A 7,362-nucleotide genomic window follows, 5' to 3' on the forward strand; every position below is an offset into this window, starting at 1 on the left:
AAAGTATCATGTTTAAGTTTTGAGTCCCTAAAATTCTTGTCCGTGGCTTACTTTCTTCCAGGCCCAGCCTGACTTACATGGCAGCTTTAGAGAAATAGCCTGTGTCCCCACCCAAAAGGGCCTGTTCCTGGACCATCCCACTCAAGGCACATGCTTGAGTTCAACTCAGCAAATATTTACCAAATGCTTCCTCAGTGCGAGGTGCTATAGGATGAACTTTTGTTTAATAGAGTCTTATGACAGATTTCTCGTCTGAAAAGCTTGCAGCCCAGTAGTGGAGACAGCCTGGAGGCAATCAACCATGATGTAAGGCAGAGGAATTCCTGCCACACACAGGAACACCCACCTGCTGCTCTGGAAGGAATTGCAGCAAAGGGCCCTTTTTACCCTGGCTTCCCAGGTAAGTGCCATCCTGGGAGGCTGGGAGGCAACATCCTTAGTTTCCCAGCACCTCTGTTCAGAAGGAACTGAAGTCCTGCTGTGAAGGTGCAGCCTCAAGAGAACAGCGTCCCTGCTTCCTCAGGGGCTATCTGTTCAGCCTGTCAGCATCCTTTACTGCCCTCATTCCTCAAAGTCTTTGTCCTCCCATGTCTTAGGTCAAAATAATTGCAAGGGCCTGGGGAAAGGCCATTAACAAACACTTTTACTTGCTTTCTTTATCTGGATTCCTTGCTTCTCCTCTCCATGCTGAATCTCAGCTACTTAGACTCCAAATTCTGTAGTCTATGCTTCATTCTTACATTCTTTAAGTACAAGTAAATTCACTTTCCAGAGCCTTTTTTTCTTTTGGTGGCCCCATTGTTAAAGAGGAGAGAGGGATTGGATTTTGTGAACTTCTGCTTAGTTCGCACAGATTTGCTGAATGATAGTAATTATCTCAATATTGAGAGAGTTATTTGCTTGTGCCATTGTATTTTTAAACTATTTCTATCACTGTGGAAATGGTATATATATGTATGTATATAGGTACATATATGTACATGTATGCACACATATTTTTTTCCCTGATGCTAAAGATACCTAGGTCTTTGCTGTAGTGTGACTGTGACTTTCATTTTTGCAGAGGCAGCTCAGATCACTTGCACAAAGGCCTGTGAGAGAATGAACAATGCCATCATAAGAGGGGTGGACCAGCAGGTGACTGAGGGCATGTTTGAAAGGGCTCAAAAGCAGATACAACTCCAATTTCAGCTCCTGAAGGTAACCTGCATCCAAAACTAGGGGGTGCACTATGGTGTGGAAGAAGCAGGGACAGAAGCTGGAAGAAATAGTCATTATGTGGGTCCACATAGAGCTGGATGACTTCTGCCAAGTGGGCCTGACATGGCCAGGGGACAGGAGAGGAGGCCTGCCAGCGCTTGCCATTCTTGCATCACTGCAGTGTGTGCTGGAGTCGGGCTCTCTTCCGGGGCTGTGGCTTCAGAAACACAGTCTCTCCGTGTCTCCTTTGCCCTTCCTGTCTAATGAGTCATCCACATTACAATCCTGGTGACACCTGGTCCTGTGTCTAGGACTGGAAATCTCTTAATCAGCTAGTTCATCTCGGCCCCCAGCAGCTCTGAGATGTGGGTAATATTACTGTTCGCATTTCATGGATAAGGAAACTAGGGCACAGAGTGGTGTATCCACAGGTCCTGCAGCTAATGGCTGAGCTAGGATTTGGGACCAAGTGACCTGGCTTCTGGGTCCCAAGTATAACCAAAATCTCAAGACCAATTTTTTTAAAGCAGGAAATCCCTTATCGACAAAATTTTAGTCATTCAGTAAATGTCAGTAAATGAGTATAGGTCAATCAGTGATGGTGTATCAACTTAGAATTCATTTTGTCTGCTTCAGGAGACACTTTCTAACAGCTTCCTCTGAACTAATACTTCTGTCAGGTATGTTTGGACCATCTTGACTCAGCTCAGGATCTTGGGGCTTGCCTGCCCATCCCCCAAATGATATAAATATAAATTCCTTGTCAGAGTCGAAGCTACTGTTGACATGAGTCTCCAAATTTGTCTGCTCAGACCAGGCTGAGTTGACCATCTCGTCTCTCCCAAACACTCAAGGAGCCTGACTTGCCGTTAGTTTAGAATACCTCTGAATCAGCATCCAGTAGCATCCCAAATCTGCCTCTGCCCAATCCCTTCCCCTACTCCCACCACTGCAACTTTGAAAAACATACTTTTCCTTAATACGAAGCATGTAATTTCCCTTGGAGGAAGCAAAGAGTTACTTCATTTCCCAGTAGCAGTCATTTACCTAATTACCACAATCCACAAGTACATGCAGAAAATAGGCTTAACGCCACAGTGGTCGGTTCCATTGTAGTACATAAAATCGGAACTTCAGGTGCCCAAGAAAACAATTCCTTGAAAAAACAATTACTATACTGACCATGTGCAATCTATCTTAAACCACAGAGATGTAGGAAGTTAACACTGGGCAAGACCAAAGAGACTTCCTAGTTGTAATTGGCTTGATTCATGCTAAGATGCAAGGGGTTTCACCCATCTTTGTTTTTACACTATTAGTGCCAATGTCAACATGATTAAAAAAAAAAAAAAAGTAAAATGATAACTTACTCTTCTAAAAATTGTTTTGACCTAGCAGATTCCCTAAAGGAGCTTCAGAGCCTAAAATTTGAGCACTGCTGTCTTAGACAAGTCATTAATCAGGTTATTTAACTGAAAAGAGGTGGTAATAGTTCTGCATACCCTGATGCTACTAAGGTTGCCAGGATGTTTAAGTAATATTTTAAAGTACTAAAGAAAATGGTAATTATAATAATATTTCTGGGCACGACAGAAGTAACATGGTTTAATGGCTTGTTTGTTGGGGGACTTATATTCTACTCCCTGTTAGGCCCAGAATTAAGGTGACCCTTGACAATTCCTTAACTTCTCTAAGATTTGATTCCTCATATTCAAATGAGGGAGATGAACTGGATTATTTCAAAAGTTTTGACCCCTTTAAACAAATAAGATTATAAACCCTTTCCTCTTTGTTTTAATATCTTTATCTAAGTAAACTAAAAATGGATTCAGCCATGGAGGTGGATCTAGGTATTTTATTCCTTTTCATTTTAAACTTAGAAACAAATACAGTTCTATTGCTGTTGGCATGGTTTTGCTTTTCCTATACAAGTTAGGGATGTGGAGGATTCTATCAGCCATAATACAGTCACAAGGTCCAGTTGCCTTAAACAACTACAAATGGACACAAGTTATGGAACAGCAGTTTTCCTACATTGGCTAATAGCACAGGACACTGAAAGAAGATAGACAAACAAGATGAGCCCTAGAGAGATTTTCTAGGCCATAGCACTGGGAGAGGGGAACCAAATAGAGCCTGGTGCTCTCCCTGAGATGAGCAGAATTCAAAATTTTGGGGAGCCAAGGTGATTAGAATTCACAGGATAGTGTGCCATTGAGGAGAGAGCTGGACAGAGTGAAAGCCCCAGAGATATGAAGGAGTCCCCCTTGAGTGTTTGATAAGTACATGCATGAGAGGAAACAACCATGGATGGGGTACGAACCACCCAAAGGAGCAGGCAGAGCAGTCCACACAGCTCATGTGGAACCACACAGCTCAGAGCAGCCCACACAAAGGCCTCTTTACACACACAACATCAAGGAGAGGGCCTCAGTAGAGGAGCCAAAATAGCTCTAGATGTAAGGCCATTGTTGACCCACCTAGTGAGGTTTAAAACATTTGGCGACAGTAGAACACAGACCAGGAGGGGAGAAAAGGAAATATATTCTTGTAAGGGTTCAATAGTTGATACTTTATACCAGTTATAAAGTGAGTTAATATTACTCGAATAGACTGTGATAAGTTAAAGATGTATATTATAAGCCCTAGCGCTATCATTAAAAAATCAAATGATATGTCTAACAAGTCAATGAAGGAGAGGAGATGCAATATTAGAAAAATACTCAATTCCCCAAAAAGTCATCAAAAGAGGACAAAAGTAATGAAAACCTAAAAGTACAATTAGAAAACAGCCAGATGATCTAAATTCTAAAGACACCAACTAAAAGGCAGAGATGATCAGGTTAGATAAAAAAGCAAGTCCCTTTTATTATATGTTATCTATAAGAAACCCACTTTAAGTAAAAAGATGTGGCTAGAGTAAAAGCCAAAGAATAGAAACATATATATAAATACACTTTGGAATATTAATCTGAAAAGAGTAATTAATATCAGTTGAGGGAGTTGTGGTTAGCAGCACATATAGGAATCCCCTTAATTTTTAATGTAAGGTTTATAAAATCTAAGTATCTTTTAAAAAATAAAAAATATATTTTTAAAAATATCACATGAAATAAGTTTCAGAATAAGAAGATTTACTAGGAGTAAAGAAGACCATTTTATAGTGAAAAAGTGGTTATATCATCAAGAGGACTTAATCCTAAATAGTTACATACCAAATAACAATGTTTCAAAATACATGAAGCAAACATTGCTAGAACTAAATGTAAAGTTAGCCAGACTCACGTTGCAGCTGGGAATTTCAGCATCTCCATTTGATGATTAAAAGAACATTTCATGACTCTCAGGATGGGAGTTCAATATTTTCCTGTTTATTGTGTGAGGCACTGCCCACTGATGTAACACAATATGACAAGATGAACATTTACATATTCCACAGATGCCCTCCTGCAGGTGCACTGTATCTTTTATACCCCCCCACATCCAACACCCTATACCAGTAATCCTCCCCTGCATATTTGCCAAAAGAACATTTCCAACATTGTAGTTTAACCAGAGACCTGCAAATCTGCAGTTCACCTGCTCCTTCCCCTGTGTTCACTTTATTCAATGAGACTCCTCTCATGGTTGAAGGCAATCTCCACTGTTAATTGTAAATATAATCACCCCTAGATGCAATTAACTGATACCTTCAATCTTCAAAATACTCTAACAAACAGGCCAGTGCTTGCTTGACTGCACAACAGCACAGCATAAGCTAGCCAAGTCCTCACATGAGCTGAACCACCACAGGCAGCTATGCACAGAAGGGGAGGCTGAGGCCCATGGTGGGAAGGAGGGACTTTTCCAAGATGCACAGTGGTTCCTTTCTTGGGATTACACTTTTGGCTTCAGAGGGTTTGACCAGCATTCTGACTGCTTCACAGCAGGCTGCTCATGGTTTAACTCTTCCAAGAAGTTGGGGAATTAGAAAAAAATCATTTTTGTCAACTGTCAAGAGTCCAATGGGGGAGGCAGAAGTCTGATCTGGATGCTTCTTCTCAACACTGTCCATTTTTCCCTCAGGAGCCCATGGACATTCCTGTCCATGAGCTGTAGAATGTCCTCCAGTATCCTTGTGGTCTGTACCCACCCATCACCCATGCTATCCTCCAGACATATGAGATTTCCACATTCCTCCTTCCTCCCACTTCATCAACAATCACTCTATTACATCCCCAACCTGAGCCAGAGAATACTGGAGATTCGAGTCTGAGACTCATGGAGCAGGTGCACTTGCTTTTTTTCTCTATGTTGTGAGTCTCTCTGTGACCATTTTCTCTCCTGGTCTACGGATACATATATGCTCAACTGTCCTGGACCATCCTTCTTCACATTCATGTTTAGCTCTGTGCTCTCAGCACTTGGCCCCACATCTGGCACAGAGATGGTCTGAGGAATATTTCTTGACTGAACAGTTAGTGGAGCATTCTACTCACCATCAAGGATTAGAGAAAGTTGGTTTTCAAGTAATTGACATGTCATTGGGGAGGAAGGGAGGAGAGGTGAGTGAGGTGCAGCCCTCTGTCCAGGGACATCCAGGTTGGAGGGAGAATCCCAACCAAAATAGGGAATCATTACTTCTTTCCTGAAACATGGGGCTGGACATGCTAGGAGCAGCACTGTCTCAGAGTTGCAAGTGACTCTCCATGCCCAGGGTACGTGTGAGTGATTTACAGTGTTGACATTTAAACTGGACCAGGGAGGGTGAGGAGGAGGTCAGCAGAAAGGAAGGAAAGTCACACTATGGGGGAGAAATGGCCTGAGCAAATGAGCCAGGTAGAAGACTGCAGGTCCTTTGTGTGGTGTGGGGGGAGGTTAGAAGGTGGTCTGCAGTGAGGGACATGCAGGGCTGGATCACTAAGGGCCTTAGGAAACACCGGCTCCCACTACCCACAGGCTCCCTCCTCATCCTCATGCTGCAGAGCCTCCTTGCCTTGGTTCTCATGGACAGCATGGTACAGCCTGTTATCCACAGCCAGGGCCTGAACATGCTCCAAGCTACAGTGGCTCCCAGGCACTGAGGTCCTATTCCCCATAAAATAGTTAGGAAGGAATATATCTCTAGGGAACTTTCTACCGCTTCTTTTTTTTTTTTTTTAATTTAATTTTATTTCCTTAATATCTTTTTTGAAGTTAATATGGAGCCAAGAGTGCCTACAACTGCAAGCAGGAGAATTACATGCATCATCCATGTGGAATCTAAGCCTCCTCTCGATACAGGTATGGAGTGCACATAACCATCCCAGGTTCCACAGGATGGAGGAATAGAGTATGGACTAGAGTGGACTTATTGATATTGTACTATGGAACTAGTGTGATTAGTAATGGAAGAAATTGTAGCACTGATGTGGAGAAAGTGTTCATGGTAGCTGCTGAGGGTAGGCAGAGGGAAGAAGAAATATGATGTGGGGACATTTTCAGGGCTTGGAGTTTTGCGGGGTGGAACTAAAGGGAAAGTTGCTGGACATTGTATGTCCTGCCATGGCCCACTGTGTGGCCTGGGGGAGAGTATAAACTACAGTGTAAACCATTATCCATGTGGTGCATCAGTGTCCAAAATGTATTCATTAAATGCAATGAATGTGCCACAATAATGAAAGAGGTTGTTTATGTGGGAGGAGTGGGGTGATGTGATGGGGATGAGGGTATATGGGGACCTCTTATATTTTTTAAATGTAATATTTAAAAAAAAATAAAGAAAAAACAACAACTTCTTTTTGACCTTGAATTAAAAGTGGAAAATGGCAAAGACGAAAGAGTTGGTATTACTAAAAGTCTCCAAAAAAGAGTTGGGAAGTCATCAGAGGGGTCGGGGTTACTCACGCCTCAGTGAGAACCCAGAGACAGCCAAAGTAAGTACAACCCCAGGTACTGGTTCTCCTGAGGGCTACAGAGCCCCACAGGGCATGGCACATGGCTCTGGAGTTCAGTGCCATTTAAGTGAACTCTACTTTGGCATTTGTATTTCTGAGTGTGATTGGAGTTGGACTCAGATGTGACCTTACTACACATGCCTCTTCTTTCACTTTTACTGAACCTGTGGTTGGAGCTAGGGTTGATGCATACTCAGGAGACTTGAATCTCTGGACTATCCATGTGACAGCTGAGTCCTGAGCCTCA

At 42.5% G+C, this 7,362-nt stretch overlaps 1 long non-coding RNA gene across 1 annotated transcript; it reads left to right on the plus strand.

Moving 5' to 3' along the window:
* The first annotated feature begins 205 nt into the window (after positions 1 to 205).
* On the plus strand, positions 206 to 6,838 carry LOC131275690 (uncharacterized). Its single transcript, XR_009183141.2, has 3 exons — positions 206 to 400; positions 1,064 to 1,200; positions 6,376 to 6,838. It is a non-coding gene; the product is annotated as an uncharacterized lncRNA (long non-coding RNA).
* Positions 6,839 to 7,362: the final 524 nt, after the last annotated feature.

Source organism: Dasypus novemcinctus, chromosome 23 (assembly GCF_030445035.2).
Source record: "Dasypus novemcinctus isolate mDasNov1 chromosome 23, mDasNov1.1.hap2, whole genome shotgun sequence".
In the NCBI taxonomy this organism is placed as follows: domain Eukaryota; kingdom Metazoa; phylum Chordata; class Mammalia; order Cingulata; family Dasypodidae; genus Dasypus; species Dasypus novemcinctus.